The sequence below is a fragment of the Apodemus sylvaticus genome, chromosome 5 (assembly GCF_947179515.1).
Source record: "Apodemus sylvaticus chromosome 5, mApoSyl1.1, whole genome shotgun sequence".
NCBI classification, from domain to species: Eukaryota; Metazoa; Chordata; class Mammalia; order Rodentia; family Muridae; genus Apodemus; species Apodemus sylvaticus.
In genome coordinates this window covers 137,641,946-137,660,331 of record NC_067476.1, presented here as the reverse complement: position 1 = coordinate 137,660,331, position 18,386 = coordinate 137,641,946, and the positions used below count along the sequence as shown (strand labels likewise).

The 18,386-nt window shown below is 47.7% G+C and overlaps 1 pseudogene; it reads left to right on the top strand.

Moving 5' to 3' along the window:
- Positions 1 to 415: 415 nt before the first annotated feature.
- On the top strand, positions 416 to 881 carry LOC127684961 (60S ribosomal protein L29-like; annotated as a pseudogene).
- The last annotated feature ends 17,505 nt before the right edge of the window (positions 882 to 18,386 follow it).

Here is an 18,386-nt window from a genome sequence, read left to right as displayed (position 1 = left end):
CAGGCCAGCCTGAGCTACATAGCCAGACCTTTTTATTTCCTTTACAAAACAAACAGACAATTAAACAACAAGACAATGGTGGAGAATTCTATTTGCTCTTCTTTCTCTTTCCAGAATTCTTTTTGTTTTTTTAAAGATTTTATATATTTTATATATGTGAGTACACTATCGCTATCTCCAGACACACCAGAAAAGGGCATTGGATTCCATCACAGATGGTTGTGAGCCACCATGTGGTTGCTGGGAACTGAACTCAGGACCTCTGGAAGAGCAGTAAGTACTCTTAACTGCTGAGCCATCTCTCCAGCCCCTGTTTGCTCTGCTTTAAAAAACAGATTCAGAAAACAAGATAAGAATTATTTATCTGCCTCTTCCAGTCCCTGGCATTGCAGGAGCCTCGGGTTACCGTGCAGACATGGCCAAGTCCAAGAACTACACCACACACAGCCAGTCCCGCAAATGGCACAAAAATGGCATCAAGAAACCCCGGTCACAAAGATACTAATCTCTTAAGGGGGTTGACCCCAAGTTCCTGAGGAACATGAACTTTGCCAAGAAGTGCAACAAGAAAGGCCTGAAGAAGATGCAGGCCAACAATGCAAAGGCAGTGAGTGCATGCGCAGAGGCCATCAAGGCCCTGGTGAAGCCTCAGGCCACCAAGCCCAAGATGCCAAAGGGCTCCAGCTGCAAACTCAGCAGCCTGGCTTTCATCGCTCACCCCAAGCTTGGGAAGTGGATTCAAAGCTACATGGCCAAGGGGCGTAGGCTCTGCCAACCAAAGTCCAAGGTTCAAGGCAGAGGCCAAAGCTCCAGCTAAGGCCCAGGCTTCAACTCCAGTTCAGGCTCCCCAAAGGGCCCAGGCCCATGTGAAGGCCCCATAGAAAAGGCCAGTGTGAAGACAGATGGACGGATGGGACACACCTACCCACACACTATTTGCAGATGACCAGTGTCCTATGCTGTTTTTTACAAATAAATTTGAGGCCAGAAAAACAAAAACAAAAACAAAAATGCCTTGAACCTTGGGCTTTGGTTGGCAGAGCTCCACTCAAGAGGACTTGGGTATGATTCATGCGTGAATGTCAGTGGCACCATGAGGCCAGAAAAGGGCATCTGATGCCCTAGGACTGGGGTTATAGATGGTTGTAAGCCACCATTTGAGTGCTGGGAATCACACCCAAGTCCTCTGAGTGGTTAAGAGCTGCCAGGCTTGTAACCACTAAACTGTTGTCTCTCCAGCTCTGGCTTTAAATTTTCGATGGTCTTACCTCAACATGTCAAGTAGCTGGGATGCTGCCATGTATGGCCAATATTTGCTTTTTAAACTCATAGGCTCCCTGTGTGTGTGTGTGTGTGTGTGTGTTCCTATATGTGGGATGTACACTTGTATGTGCACATAGGGGTCAGAGGTTGATGTTGGCATCTTTCTCAATCATTCTCTACCTTATTTTGTGTGTGCATTATGTATGTCCATGTACACATATGTGTGAAGGTGCCCACTCCTGTGAGCACACAGAAGCCAGGAGAGGAGCATAGGATATCAGGGATCCTCCTCTAGCGGCGCCTTTTTTTTTTTTTTTTTTTTTTTTTTTTTTTTGTGACAGGGCTCCTAACTGAACTGTGAGTTCAGTCTGTTTTCCAGATAGACTGCCAGTCACCAAGCCCTAGGGATCTGCCCTCTCTAACTCCCACCGCATGGGACTTGTATACAGCTGCATACAAGATCACACCCAGCTTGTTACATGGGACCTGGGATCCAAACTCATGTCCTCGTGGTTGTACAGCAAGAACTCATAGCTACTGTGCCATCTTTCGGGCGCCTCTACCTTATCTTTTGAGACAGAGTCTTTCAGTGACCTTGCAGCGCACTGAGTGGTTAACCTGGTTGGCCAGCAAGCTCCAGGAATACTCCCATTTCTACTTCCCCAGTGCTAGGATGTTGTAAGTGACAAGTGTCTGAGCCATATCTTTATGAGACAGCTGTGTCAATTTGCAAAAGATTATTAGAGTTAGTTTTGTTGACTGTTGGTGCTCTTTCATAGAAAGAGTCAGGAAGGGCCCTGTGGGACCCTCACCCAAGTACTCACCCACAACTCCTGACCATTTACATGCAATTTTGTTCTAATTGCATGCGATCTCTCTGGGAGTGGCTTGAGTGTATAATATAGGTGGGGAAGGACTAGGAAAAGAGGATCTATCTATATAGCAATAAGAGAATTATCATCCACGCTACAAACAGACTTCCCAGGAGGGATACTTTAAGGTCATCCATGTTCCTGCCCATAATCTCTTGACTACTATTCTGAAAGGAAGCCCAATGAATTCATAGTTCATCAAGGTAAACTTTGGTGGAATCATACCTCTGTTTGCTATTTGAGACATTAGGATGAGGAGATAGGTGTTGTTTATGTCTCTCCTCTAGGGAAGGAATTTTACCTATATGAGAGTACAGTTTTGTGTGACCATGCCTGTAATTTTATGTAGGTTATAGTCCTCATACTTCCACACCCAGCACTTCAATGACCAAACAACCTCCTCAGATCCTGAAGGCCAGAAATTTGGGTGAAGAGTTGTTATGAAGTATTATTACAGTCATGGCGGAGTGGTACCAATTTTTACCTCAGTAGATTCAGTGGGTAAAGCCCTTTAAATGTACTGGCACAGGGTGAATGAGAGTTGCTACTGTCTGGGAGCCTCAAAGCAAGGCCTATCTGTGGCCTTCTCGCTCCACGGCTCTTGCATTCTGTGGATCTCAGGTTCTGTGGAGAACCATATGGCATGTTAGGTACTGATGACTGTTACGGAGGAAAACAAAACACAGAGGTGTCTTAGTTACCTTTCTACTGCTGCAACAAAGCACCATGACAAGCACAACCTATAGAAGGCAGAATGTACAGGGTCATGCAGTTTCAGAGGTAGAGTCCATGACCATCATCGCCAGGAACATGGCAGGCGTAGTGCTGAAGCAGTAGCTTCAAGCTCACATCCTTATAGGCAAAAAGGAGGTCGGGGTGGGCGTGGCAGGGAGAGCTACCTGGGAATGGCATGGCCTTTTAAAGCCTTAGAGCACACCCTCAGTGACATACCTCCTCCACCAAGGCCATGCCTCTTAGTCCTTCCCAAACAATTCCACCAACTGGGGCCAATATATATGTATATATTAAAACATATGAGCCCATGGGGGGGGGGGGGCATTCTCATTCAAACCACTATGGAGAGGATATTCTCCAGTGAGGTACATTTCAAATCAAATCAAAGTCTCACTGGGAAGAAGAAACTGAGCCAAGGCCTAGAAGAGATGCCGTCATGAGTCCAACACAGTAAGGAAAGGAGTGGGAGAAATAACTCAGCCCTACTGTTCTGCAGTTCCTACACCAGGTGACTCACAACCGCCTGTAACTCCAATTCCAGGGATCCAATGCCTCTAGCCTCCAAAAGCATACAATTATTTTTTAAAAGGAGAAATGAGAATACCCCTAAAGTTTTTTGTCCTATTGAATGAAAAGAAGCAATTTGCCAGTAACAGAAATGAAGAGTTACAAAAGGAAACATCTCTGAATGACAGAAAAAAGTGCAATTAGAAGCTCTGTCTGAGATTTGTTACATTTGTGTAACAGATGTGCCAGGACAGTGCTTACACAGAAGTTAGATGCAAACATCTGAGCCTAACAGAGAAGTTCAGGTCGGAGAGGCCATGTTAGAAGTTGCTGTAAACACTGACTTGTGTGTTTGCTTTTTGTAATGACACTCCTGCCCTCAATGTGACTGGAGATGGATCCATAACCAGGTGTAAGGGTAAGGTCCCAACAAATGGCCAGCATGTGCCCTGCGCCGCATTCATTAAAGACAGACTGAGGCAAATGTCTAGATGAATGAAACTAAGCAGACAGGAACTGCATACAATATAAAGCTATGAAAAACTTATGACCTTTGCTATAAAAGATAACAGTGTGCGCCAGGCATGTAGTTCATACCTTTAATCACAGCATTTGGGAGGCAGAGGCAGGTGGATCTATGTGAATTATAGGCCAACCTGGACTACATAGTAATTTCTGAGCTAGTCTGGGCTATGTATTGAACTCTTTCTCAAAAAATAAAAAATATAACAGTTGGACTGGTGTGATGGCTAATGCCTATAATGTCAACACTTGGGAGGTAGAGATCAGGGGTTCAAAGCTGTCCTCCACTATACAGCAATTTGGAGGCCAGCCTGGCCTATGTGTAATTGTGTCTTGGAAGAAAGAAAGAAGGAAGAAAGGGGAGAAGGAAGAGAGAAAGAAAATGAGAGATGGAGGAAGGGTAGGAGAGAGGGGAAAACAGCAGTGTGACCTCTGGGGAAATTGGGTAAGATGTTTATATTAGATAATAATTTTGTAAAACTTTCCAATTTAGGTTGTTGCCTTGAAAAATATTTGCCTGTTTTTAGCAGTGAGAGCCATGTCTGCAATTTACTGTGAAAGGTCAGGGCTGACAAGATGGCTCAGCGGGCAAAGGCACCTGGCACCAATGCCGAATGACCTCACTCTGAGCTCCAGGATCCACATGGTAGAAGGAAAGGGCCAGTTCATACAAGTTGTCCTCTGCGAGATGGCTTAGGGATGATTGTCCTGACCTAATAAGTCATCTCACCAACACACCACACACACACACACACACACACACACACACACACACACGCACACACGTGAGCGCACCCCTCCAGGCTGTCACTGCACTGGATATGTAGTTAAGGATAGCTCTGCTGGTTAGTTTTTTGTCAGCTTGATACAAGCTAGGGTCATCTGGGAACTGAGAAAATGTCTCCCTCAGATTGGCCTGTGGACAAGCATATAAGGCATTTTCTTGATTAATGATGGATGTGGGAGGACCTAGCCTATTTGTGGGTAGTCCACGAACATCTAAGAAAGCATCGAGATGGCACACACCTTTAATCTCAGCACTCAGAAGGCAGAGGTAGGTGGATTTCTGTGAGTTCCAGGCCAGACTGGTCTACGGAGTGAGTCCAGGACAGCCAGGGCTATTATACAGGGAAACCCTTTCTTGAAAGACCAAAGGAGGAGGAGAAGGAAGAAGAAGAAGAGAAAGAGGAGGAAGAAGAGAAGGAGGAGGAGGAAGAGAAGGAGGAGAAGGAAGAGGAGGAACAGCAGGCAGGCAGGCAGGCTGTGCAAGCCATGGGAAACAAGTGACTAGTGGTAAGTGGTGTTCCTACGAAGGCTTCTGCTTCAGTTCCTGCCCTGGATTCCCTCAGCAATAGACTGTGAGTTGAATGTGTAAGCCAAATAATCCTTTTCCTCCCAAAGATGCTTTAGGAACAAAAAGAAAACTAGGACAACAACCTTGAACTTCAGATCCTCCTACCTTTGCCTCTCCAGTGCTTGGATTATAGGATTGTGCTAACACTCCTAGTTCATGAACAAACAATATTTTTATTGTAATTTAAAATAAAAAGGAACTAGCTGAGCCAGTCGTACAAGCCTGTAGTCTGTGTTGAAGGCTGTACTGGCAGGTTTTGTGTGCCAGCTTGACACAAACTAGAGTTATCAGAGAGGAAGGAGTCTCAGTTGAGAAAATGTCTCCACAAGATCCATCTTAGGGCATTTTCTCAATTAGTGGTCAATGTGGAAGGGTCCAGCCCATTGTGGGTGGGGCCATCCCTGGGCTGGTGGTCCTGGGTTCTGTAAGAAGGCGTGGTAAGCAAACCATGTGAAGCAACCCAATAAGCAGCACCCCTCCATGACTTCTTGTCTTAGTTAGTGTTTTACTGTTGTGAACAGACACCATGACCAAGGCAACTCTTACAAGGACAACATTTAATTGGGGCTGCCTTACAGGTTCAGAGGTTCAGTCCTTAATCATCATAGCAGCATCCAGGGAGGCACAGTGCAGGAGCTGAGGGTTCTGCATCTTGTTCCAAAGGCAAACAGGAGAAAACTCTTCCAGGCAGCTAGGACAAGTGTATTAAAGCCCATGCCCACAGTGACACACCTACTCCAACAAGGCCACACTTCCTAATGGTACTACTCCCTGCGCCAAGCATATACAAACCCTCACATTCCATTCCCTGGCCCCCATGGGCTTGTTTAAACACATGAGTCTATGGGCGAATACTTAGCCATGGCATAATAAAAGCTATATTTAGTCCAATTTCCAAAGTCTCCATAGTCTATAACAGTCTTAATTTTTTATTAATTAATTTATTTTTTTATACTCCATATTTTATTTGCCCACCCACCCCTGTCCACCCTCCCACTGTTCCACATCTCATACCTCCTCCCCACTCCCCTGTCTCCACATGGATATCCCCACCTCCCGCCCCACCCGACCTCTAAACTCCCTTGGGCCTCCAGTCTCTTGAGGGTTAGGTGCACCATCTATGAATGAATACAGACCCTGCAGTCCTCTACTGTATGTGAATTGGGGGTCTCATATCAGCTGGCGTTTGGTGTTCCAGTGTTTGAGAGATCTTAGGGATCTAGATTAATTGAGAACTGCTGGTCCTCATACAGGATTGCCCTTCTCCTCAACTTCTTTCAACCTTCCCTAATTCAACAACAGGGGTCATCTGCTTCTGTCCATTGGATGGGTGCAAATATCTGCATCTGACTCTTTCAGCTGCTTGTTGGGTCTTCCGGAGTGCTGTCATGCTATGTCCCTTTTTGTGAACGTTCATAGCCTCAGTAATAGTGTCAGGCCTTGGGACCTCCCCTTGAGCTGGATCCCACTTTGGGCCTGTGGCTGGACCTTCTTCTCCTCAGGCTCCTCTCCATCTCCATCCCTGTAGTTCTCAGTTAGGATGATATCATCAGTCTTAGCAATGTTAAAATCCAAAGTTCAAAGTTTCTTCTACTGTAATCCCCAAAGCAAGACAAGAAACCAGCTGGGCAAACTCCAAACTCTGCATCTCCATGTCTGATGTCAAAGCAGTTTTCAGATCTCCAACTCCTTTTTCATCTTTGTTGACTGCAACAAACTTATTTTTCCTAGGCTGGTTGCACTCCCTGTTGGCAGCTTTCCTTGGCAGATAGCCCACAGCTCTGGCATCTCGAACATCTTGGGGTCTCCAAGGCAACTTCAATGTACAGCTTCTTGTTTCAATGCCTGGCATCCACACATGACATTCTAGACTCCTCCAAAGAGCTGGTGTCACTTCTTCAGCTCTGCCCTCTGCTGCACTCTAAGCTCAGGTTGATCCACTCTTCTGCTATTGCTGTTCTGGGGGTAATTCCACGGTACTAGCATCTCCGATATGCTGGGGTCTTCTGCTGCAACAGCAAGGCTTCGCCCATAACCTCCCACAGGGTCTCTTCATGGTGCCAAGCCTCAGCCTTTTTGCATGACCCTTCAGTCCTGGGCTGTCAACTGTATCTGAAGCTGCACCTTCACCAATGGCCTTCCATGGCCTCTCACAGTCCCAAGCCTCAGCTGCTCTTCATGACCCCTTCATGCCTTCAAAACCAGTACCACCTGGATGACTCTTATACATTGTCAAGTCCAGCTGCAGCACGAGGCACAACCTTGGCTTTCTCTGGAACACAGCTTCTTTGTGTTCTCAGAAAACACTTCCCAGAAGATGTCACCTCAGTTATGTTGGTTTCTCCTTAATCACCACTAATTTCTTAGCTCCAGCTAACCAGCATCAATTGTCCCAGTAGTGTCCTTCTCCACCTAGGGCTAGAACATGTGTAAGGATGCCTTAATCAGTGTTCTATTTCTGTGAAGAGACACCATGATCAAGGCAACTCTTATGAAAGAAACTGTTTAATTGGAGGCTTGCTTACAGAATTAGAAGCGTAGTCCACTATCATCACAATGGGTGCATGGTGCTGTAGCTGTAATTGATCTTCAAGCAGAGAGAGAGAGAGAGAGAGAGAGAGAGAGAGAGAGAGAGACCGAGAGACCAGGGCCTGGCATGAGCTTTTGAAACTTCAAAGCCAACAAGTCTGCCCCACCTAGTCCTTCTAATCCTTTCAAATAGTGCCACGCCCTGGCGATGGAGAGCCATTCTCAATCAAACCACCACAAAAGTAAACAATAGATGATTGACAATGTAGCTCAGTGGTGAACTACATGTGCTTGGCTAGCATGTGTGACGCCCTGGGTTTGGTTGGCAGTAACATAAAAATTTGATATAATACAATAAAATAAAGTACAAGTTAGAAAAAAGCATATGGAAGGGCTGGAGAGATGGCTCAGCGGTTAAGAGCATTGACTGCTCTTCCAAAGGTCTTGAGTTCAAATCCCAGCAACCACATGGTGGCTCACAACCATCTGTAATGAGATCTGACGCCCTCTTCTGGAGTGTCTGAAGACAGCTACAGTGTACTTACATATAATAAATAAATCTTTAAAAAACAAAGCATATGGAAATGTTTAGGCATAACACAGGGCAGATGTGGCAAAGCAGCTGGAAGGGAGCAGCTCTCTGAGGCAACCACAGCTGTGTGACTGTGATAGCCCTCCTGTGGGAAATTCTGAACCCATGACAGCTCAGCCTGCCCCAGTTGCTGTGGGTTGAATGTTTGTACCCCCCAAATAAAAGGCAAGACTGGGCCCCAGAGTAATGACTGGTACTGGGAGGCAGAGCTTTTGGGAGGTAATAGGCATATGGGCGGGGTCCTCAAAAGGAGATCAATTCCCTTATATATAAAAAAAGTCCCAAATAATAGCGATAGATTCATTATTAAACTGGAAGAGCTGGCAGGGGAGGGGAAGAAGCTGAGAAAGTACTCCTGCCCCTTCCACCCTTTGAGGAGACAAGGAAACCCCACCTATGGGTCAGGAGGGAGGTCTCAGGAGATGCCAGAGCAGCTACTATACGTATATACACACATACTGTACCCATTGGCAAACCAGGCATGGCAGCTCAAGCTTGGGAACCTAGCTAGCCAGGGCTACATAAAGAGACTCTTCTACAAGGAAGGAAGGAAGGAAGGAAGGAAGGAAGGAAGGAAGGAAGGAAGGAAGGAAGGAAGGAAGGACAGAGCTGAACCTAATAATATAAAAACATTTGGTCCCAGGCCCAAATCCTTAAAATGGAGTTTCAGTGAGACCCTTCTAGGGGCCTTGAGGGCCTGGCAAATGTCTGCGTTCATGCCGCCCTTCTTCCGCATGCCCAGGGCAACCCCATCCGTGGGTTTCTCCTGGCACTCTCCCTGGAACTGCTCTTTGTCCTTTTAAACACTAGGATGGATGTTTCGAGGCCATAGCAGCTGACCTGCTGGTCTCCGATGTTGGAGACATGGCAGCCTTTTTGAAAAGTCTCCTCAGTCTCAAGGGCACCATAGAAACAGCACACTTTTGCTTTCAGAGATTCTGAGAAGGGACTGGAAATGTGGCTTGGTGCCAGAGTCACACACATACACACATACACACATACACACATACACACATACACGCACACTCAGCACTCCTATTTCAAACTTAGATCCCAGCCACTAAACTGCTGTGTAGACTTTTGTGAGTCATGTTACTTTGCAAGAACCTCAGTTTTCCCTTCAGAGGACAAAAGGATGAAATAACTCACAGAATAAAGCCATTCATTTAGAAGTGATCATTGAGTGCCTACTGTCTACACTAGGGACACAATGCAGAGCAAGTAAACGTTGGCCTTGTTATATAGATCCCAGTTTCCCAAGAATGACAGAAATCAAGTAGGTTTCTTGGCAGCAGCAATGAAGCAAAGGAAGGAAGGGTCATGGGGCACATCAGGGTCTCCTCAAGAGTGAGGTCAACTTTTTTATTATTATTAATTACACTGTAGCTGTCTCCAGACACTCCAGAAGAAGGAGTCAGATCTCATTACAGATGGTTGTGAGCCACCATGTTGTTGCTGGGATTTGAACTTAGGACCTTCGGAAGAGCAGTCAGTGCTCTTAACCGCTGAGCCATCGCTCCAGCCCCAGTCAGGGTTGCTCTTGTAGGTGGCATTTCTGCAGAGCACTGAGCGAAGCAACGGACTGAACCATGAGAGTGTTAGAGAGAGAGCGCTCCGGGAAGAGCAGAGGCACCCGCAGTAGCTGCAGCCTGAGGTAGGAGCATGCTTGGTAGTGAGAGCCGGCGAGGAAGCTGACCAGAGAGGGTGAGGAGAGGGAATGAGAGCAAGGAATAGAACAGGCCACACTGTGCCAAGGACACAGAGTCCTCCTAGGCTGGGTGTGCTTGCAAGTGAGGCGAGGGGTCAGGTGTACCCGAAAGCTGCTTTCCTGCCACTGGCCCAGGTCCGGGAGGGACACTGGGAGCACTCAGGCGCCTTCATTCTGCAATTCTGGTGACGACCACCAGGTGGAGACTCTGGGTCGTGTTTTGCCTTGTGATGGGGCTTTGTTACCACAGCCGCTGGCTTGGCCCCTAGGGTCGGACTGGTAAAGAGTCTGCATTTCTGAGGAACTGGAGGAGTCTAGTTTGGGGAACCCACTTTGAGAATCTCGGGTTGGAGCCCTGAGACTGAAACCAGAAGCTCTTTCGTGTCACCACATTGGAGGTGTTTGATTCAAACGTCATCTTGCTGTTAATCTTTGTCTCTTTCTTATTTTTATGTGTATGGGATGCATTGTCGTCTTGCTGTTAATCTTTGTCTCTTTCTTATTTTTATGTGTATGGGATGCGTTGCCTGCTTGTGTGTCTGTGACACCTGCATGCCTGATGCCTGTGGAGGCCAGGAGAGGGTGTCTGATCCCCCGAGACTGGAGTCATTTACAGACGGCTGCCCTGTGGCTGCTGCAGTTTGGCCCTGGATCCTCTGCAAGGGCCACCAGTGCTCTTGATGGCCGAACCCCTTCTCCAACATTTTTTCATTTTCTTTTGGCAGGGATGGTCTGGAATTTGCTTTGCTGACCAGGAATTCACAAAGACCTGCTTGCCTCTGCTTCCAAAGTGCAGGAATTAAAGCTGTGTCCCACCTGATTAGCTAGCTATCTGCTGGTTTATATGCACGGTAAAATACAGGTAGGTAGTTCTCTTGCTACCAAACCAGATGGCCTGAGTTTGATTCTTGGATTTTATGGGTGGAGAAAATAACCAATTCCTGCAAGTTGTCATCTGACCTTTACAGATTTGCTATGACTTCTGTGCAGCAGACACACACACACACACACACCACACACCACACACATACCACACACAGCACACACACATCACACACACACACACCACACACACACACCACACACACACACACACACACACACGCACATGTACTCGTGAACACACACACACACCACACATACACACACACACACACGCACACACTCGTGAACACGCATACACACACACCACACATATACACACCACACACACACACACCACACACACACACACCATACACATACACACACCACACACACACACACACACACACACACAACTAAAATTAATAAATGTAAATAGCAAGAAAAAAAAGCCTTTTTCTATTTGAGTTGACAGTATTTAGTGACAAGCCTAAGTCTCACTCCTACCATAAATACACTGCCTCTTGCTTTGTAATAGTTGTCTCCAGCATACCTGGGGTCAGAGAGGTTCTCAAAGCCTAGGCAGATGCACTAGAAACCCAGGGAAGAGTTGCTGAGAAGTGCTGGGGGGGGTTGGGGTTGGGGGGTGGGGGTGGGGGCAGGTGGGAGTGGTCACAGCAGGGTAGGACAGAATCTGCAGGCACCACTCAAGGGCAGGAACTGAGCACTTAGGCTTAAGATCAGCAGCCTCAAGAGCTCGGTGACCTGTGCCTTCTGTCCTGGTTTGGATCTTTGTGAGCTTAGAAGGTGTCATTCCAGAGTGTTGTCACGAGGAGGGCCCTGGACTGCGGGCCTTCTAGAGCCTGTGAGTGTCAGGACACTTTGCTATTGGGAACAAAGATGGCAGTTGACATTTGAGACAGTTTGCTGGGACTCTGTCTCCGAGTCCAAGCTTGGAAGTCAGAAATGGGCCGATACCCTGTCAGCAAGTGTAGGCCTCTGCAGTTTACACACTCCTGGGCCCTTTCATCAAACCCTGTGTGAAGATGAATTTTTGCATGAGTCAGGCACTCTGCTGGGAGCCTCGCATGCCTCATTCCGTTTGCCCAGGAGTTTATGTTGTAGGTGTAGCCTCTCTGAGGTTACTGTTTTATGTAGCCCAGGCTGGCCTGTAACTTAAGGAGCAGTGGATGACTTTGAACTTGTGACCCTTCTGTCTTCATTTCCTCAAGGGCTGAGATTACAGACGAGAGTTATTGCCCATAGTCCAGACGTATTCATCCGCATCCAGCCACTAACACTCACTTTTCAATGAAAAAACCTGATGCTCCAGAGACGTCAAGTAACAGGAGGAAGACTTCTCAGTCAGTCAGTCAGCACAGTCTGTACCAGGACGGTCTCTGGAATGGGCTGCAGGTGGGGAGGAGCCTACGGTGGGATGCTGAGCCTGACAGAAGCTTAACCCATCCCAGGAAGGGCAGGAAGACGGGCATGCATGGAAGATGCCCCGTAGCTGAGGTTAGTGATAAAGGGCGCAGGAGGCTGGGGCTGAGATGGAGATACGGAGAGAAGCTGGTGGATGAGACATCTACACAGGAGCAAGCAGAGTCCTGGGTCTCAAGGGAGAGGCTAGGGATGGGCTTGGGGCCCGCAAGGCCCTCACCTTGGGTTTCATGGCCCCCACACATCGCAGCTTGTCCAGGGTGGTAGATGGCAGGGCTAGCAGCTGTAGGAAGGGTTTCACTTGACAGGCGCAGGGTCCAGGGTAATGGCAGGGCATTTGTCATCCAGCTGTCATTTGTGGAAGTGCATAGCCGCCAGGCTGGACGCCCAGAAGGAAGCCTGATTCCTTCTCTGGGGAGTCTCCATTAGCATGGACAAGACAGACAGAGAGGCAACAGAGGGCCTGGAAACGTGGCTGTTTGCTAAAGTATGCTGAGCACGCACAAAGGCCTGATTTTGGACCTCAGCAGTATCACCACCGAGAGCCGTGCAAATGGAAGGGGAGGCCGGGGGATCAGAAGTTCAAGGTTATCCTTGGCTAATAGAGCACTCAAGGCCTGTCTGAACTACTACGTAAGAGCTTGTTTAAAGACCAAGGTTCAAAGTCCCCTTTGGTAACCTATCAAGTTTGAGGCCAGTCTAGGGTATAAGATCGTGCCTGAGGCGTGGCGGGAGGCGTCAGCACTTTCCGTCACTTTGCTCAGGGATAGCAAGGGAGTGGCAAAGCTGAGCTGGCTGGCTGCTGTGAGGACAGCAAGGGAGGACTTCTCGGAGCAGATGCCATCGGATCAAAGACCCAAAGGAGGAAGGAAGCAGCTATGTGCATCTGGGTGAAGAATGTTTGAGGCAAAGGGAACAGCCTGAAGACCCTGAGGCAAAGGGAGGCCTGGCAGAGGGAGAGGGGCAAGGCACAGACAATGCCAGTAAAGGTAAAAGTGGAGTGATGGGAGATGGGAGGGGCAAGTGTTCAGGAGAGGCAGAATCATCCAGGGTCTTAAAAGCCACTGTAGGAAGCTGGCTATGCTAGCACACACCGTGGATCCCAGCACTTGGGAGGCAGAGGCAAGTGGATCTCTGTGAGTTTGAGGCCAGCCTGGTCAATGCAGTGAGTTCCAAGCCAGTCAGTTCTTTCTTTCTTTCTTTCTTTCTTTCTTTCTTTCTTTCTTTCTTTCTTTCTTTCTTTCTTTCTTTCTTTCTTTCTTTCTTTCTTTCTTTCTTTCTTTCTTTCTTTCTTTCTTTCTTTCTTTCTTTCTTAAAGATTTATTCATTTATTATATGTAAGTGCACTGTAGCTGTCTTCAGACACACCAGAAGAGGGCATCAGATCTCTTTACAGATGGTTGTGAACCACCACATGGTTGCTGGGATTTGAACTCATGACCTTTGGAAGAACAATCGCTGCTCTTACCCACTGAGCCATCTCTCCAGCCCCTAGTCAGAGTTTCATAGTGAAACCCTGTCTCAACAACCCTCCCAAAACCTAACCAACCAACCAAAACAATAACAGCAACTACAACATTAGCAGCAGCAAAGGCTGTAGGGACCTTAGCTGTCTCCTCACATTTATCTGTGTGGAGGGAAGCGTATGCCAAGGCACAGGGTGAGATGAGAAGACAACGTTCTCCGGGGAGTTAGTTCATTCTTTTCTCCTACCATGTGGCTCTTGGGGATTACATTTTCATGGTCAGGGTTGGTAACAATTACTCTTACCCAAGACACGATCTTGCTGGGGCCCCTATTCATCTTTTTAAAACATTTTTTTGAAACAGTTTTCACTAAGTTACCTTGAGCTCACTTTAGTCCAGGCTAGACTGGAACTTCTGATCAGACAGTCCTGTCCTGTGCTGTCAAGGCTCAGTCATGAGATGGGAAGAGGTTGAGCAGACAGGAACGTGCAGCCTGACTTAGGTTTGTTTTTTTTAAAGATTTGTTTCTTTATTTATTTTACATGAGTACACTGTTGTTCTTTTCAGACATACCAGCAGAGGGCATCAGATCCCATTACAGATGGTTGTGAGCCACCTTGTGGTTGCTGGGAGTTGAACTCAGGACCTCTGGAAGAACAGTCAGTGCTCTTAACCACTGAGCCATCTCTCCAGCCCCCCTGACTTAGGTTTTATCACTGTTTCTCTGGCTGCGTCAGCAGGCCGGGTCTGAAGTGAGAACCCAGAGAGGAAACTGGCACGGCTGTCTGCGAGGGCAGCAGCTTGGTCAACAGGCTGAGGCACTAAAGAACAGAAGCAGAAAGTGTGGATCTGAGGGTAGGGTGACAAACACCTGTCATCCCAGCACTAGAGGGGAGAAGGGAGGGGTAGAAATCTCAAGATTGTCCTAAGCTACCAACAGGTTCTAGAGCACTCCAGGTAACAGGAGGCTGTGGTTCCAAATTACACAGAGCAATAGCCCAGGCTGGCCTCGAACTCCCTGTGTAGCTAGGGATGACTTTGACCTTCTGCTGCCCACCCACCCTCCACCTCTCTCCTGCTGGAGTCATAGGCAACGCCAGCTCATCTGGCTTCTGTTTTTGGAGGAAGTGGTCCCCGGGTGGGGGAGGCAAAGGAGGAGGGGAGGGAGGTGGGTGGCCCAGTGCCTTCTGTGTGGCAGACAAGGCCCCGGATCCCCAGCCCAGGCTCCACTTTAAATTCTTGATGTTTAACCCTCTTTTCATCTTCAAGGCGGGTTTTTGAAGTTTTGCCTTTTGTGTCCACTTTCATTGGGATCATTTCTTCAAAATTTATTTTTTTACTGATTCATTTAAATTTGGTCATGGGTAGGGGCGGGGCAGAGGACAACCTGCAGTAGCTGGATCTCTTTTTCTACTGTGTGGCTTCCGGAGATGTGGGGGTGGGGGGGTGGGATTGAACTCAGGTCGGCAGGCTTCTTAGCAAGTGCAGCTCTGGGACCATTTACCTGCCAAGACGTATTGAAGTCCCCACTCCACTGCATTTAGCTTTTTAAGTGAGGTGAAATCCCCACCATTTATAGTATAAACCCACCAAATGTCTAAGCCATATCTCCATCTGGTGCCAGGACATTTTCCTCGCCCCCAGAGAAAGCACCATGCTGTTGGGTAGATAACATTTTAATCTTCATTTTGCAGACGAATAAGCAGAGACACCAACGTGTAGTCAAGAGCCCAGGGTAGTTGGGCCAGGGACTGGAGCGAGTTGGTCACGGCACTGAGCTGGTCATGGCACTAGCTGGAGCACAAGGGTGACTCGCTTGAATGCTTCCAAGTGACTCAAGATGGCAGCCACAAGCTGCTTCTGGGAAGGGGCAGTCTGGGGGACATTTGAGACTGGAAAGGAGAAACAGGTCTGGGGGTGGGGTCCAGTGGGCAGGGTGTTAACTTAGCATGAACCAAGCAAAGCAAAGGAAGAAAAGAAAAAATCAGTAGGCTGAGGGAGGCCCTGCTCCCCTCCTAGGGCGACACAGCCTGAGAATGTGGTCCTGGGGCCACTTTGCAAACTTGAGCAAGATTCCCCCCCCCAAACATGTTTGCCCTTCTTTATTCATTTAAAAACTTTGTTTTATTTATTTTATGCATGCCACAGTGCAGTCAGAGAACACCTGGCTGGAGTCAGTTCCTTCCTTCCATAATGTAGTCTCTGGGGATAGAACTCAGATCATCAGGCTTGACTGCAAGCCCCTTTACCTGCTAAGCCATATCATTGCCCCCCCCACCCCATTTAGAAATATTTTCTAGATTTTATTTTATATAGGAAAGTATTTTTCCTGCATGTTTGTCTGTGTACTATATGAGTAAAGTGCTCAAGAAGGTCAGAAAATGGCACCAGATTATCTGGAGCACAGAAGGTTTTTGACCTGGTTGGTTTTGTGTGTCAACTTGACACCCGCTGGAGTTATCACAGAAGAAAGGAGCTTCAGTTGGGGAAGTGCCTCCATGAGATCCAGCTGTGGGGCCTTTTCTCAGTTGGTGATCAGTGGGGGTGGTGCCATCCCTGGACTGGTAGTCTTGGGTTCTATAAGAGAGCAAGCTGAGCAAGCCAGGGGAAGCAAGCCAGTAAGTAACATCCCTCCATGGCCTCTGCATCAGCTCCTGCTTCCTGACCTGCTTGAGTTCCAGTCCTGACTTCCTTTGGTGATGAACAACAGTGTGGAAGTGTAAGCTGAATAAACCCTTTCCTCCCCAACTTGCTTTTTGGTCATGATGTTTGTGCAGGAACAGAAACCCTGACTAAGACAGTCGTGAGCCACTACGTGAGTGCTGGGAGCTGAACCCAGCAAGTACTCTTTTTTTTTTTTTTAATTATTTTTAATCTTTATGGATTCTTTGTGAATTTCACATCTTGTATCCCAGTCCTACCCATCTCCCAGTCTCCTTATATCTTCTCTCTGCTCCTGTAACCTCCCATTCTCAAAGAAAACAAAAACCAAAAAAAAAAAAAAAAAACCAAAAACAAAATAAATGAAATAAAAATAAAAAGCAAACAAAAACCTCTCGACCTGGAAGCTGTGGTGTGCCACAGTGCGCCACACAGTGTACCCTTTTGCCCATACAGTTTTGCTTTAAACGTTCCTTGCAGTGAGTCATTGGGTTCGAGGCCTCTCCCTGGGAAGCCCCCTTCTCCCTAGCCCTGCACCATGAGGATTCGGGAGTGTTAGATCCAAAGGACCAATCCAGACCCTTCACGCGCTCCAGAGGCACAGTTTAGGTAGATGCTGGGGTGGGCCAACTCCGCTGGATCTGGAGTCAGTCAGCCTTTAGCTGTCCTGTGCCCTTTCCATCCGGACTGGCTCTCCCACAATGCCCAGTAAGGGGGCGGGGCCAGCTCTCCGGATCTCCTGCCCTATTGGTGGAGGCAGCTCCCCCAAGCCGTGCTAGGGACACCTGCATTGCTGTGCTGCCCAGGCAAAGCCCAGCAAGAATCCTTAACCACTGAGCCATCACTCCAGCTCCTTTTGACTTTAGTTTTTGGCTTTTGTTTATTTGTTTGTTTGTTTGTTTTTCGAGACAGGGTTTCTCTGTGTAGTCCTGGCTGTCCTGGAACTCACTCTGTAGACCAGGCTGACCTAACTCAGAAATCCGCCTGCCTCTGTCTTCCAAGTGCCAGGATTAAAGGCGTGCACCACCACCGCCCGGCCTCCTTTTGACTTAAAAAAATACTTTACTTACACACACACACACACACACACACACACTCGCATGCATATGCCTTGGCATATGTATAGAGGTCAGAGGACAACTACCAAGAGTCAATACTTGACCTCACTAAGGCAGGGTCTCTCTTGTTTCTGCTGCTGTGCAGTGTACCCCTTGTTAGCTGGCCAACTAGCTTCTAGAAGATTCTCCCATCTCTGCGTACCATCTCAACAAAGGAGCATTGGAATTATAGACTCCTGCTACCACGTTTTGCTTTTTAAAAAAATTTTTTTTAACTTGAATTCTTTGGACAGAATTCTGTCAGGTTTATGCAACAAAAAGATTTTATACCGAGGATTTTTTGTGTCCTCTGAACACCCCACCTCCATCCCTTTGGTATCTTTCATCCAGTGTCTCGTTGCTTAGCTCAACTTGCTTGAAACTGTTAATCCTCCTGCTTCAGACTTCACAGCGTTGGGACCACTTGTCTAAGCCACTGCACGGGGTTCCAGAGGCCTCTAGATGTAGGTTTAAAATGTAATGTAGGGATGCGGTGTCCAGCTGCTGGCTGATGTATCCGACTGCTCCTTTGGCAGACGTGTGGGGCTCTGAGAGGGGTGACCCCTCACACAGATGCTCAGGCTCCCTATCTAGATCTCCGCTTCATCCCTCAGCTGCTCCGGTGTGGCAACTCCCATTCTTACCACCCGACTCATCTTCTGGCTAGGTCTCTGTGGCAGGCGACCTATCTACTCCTGTCACAGTGTTTCAGATTTGAGAGTCCGGACAAGCATGGCCTTGTGCGGCCCAGCCGGCCCAGAGTCCCACATGTA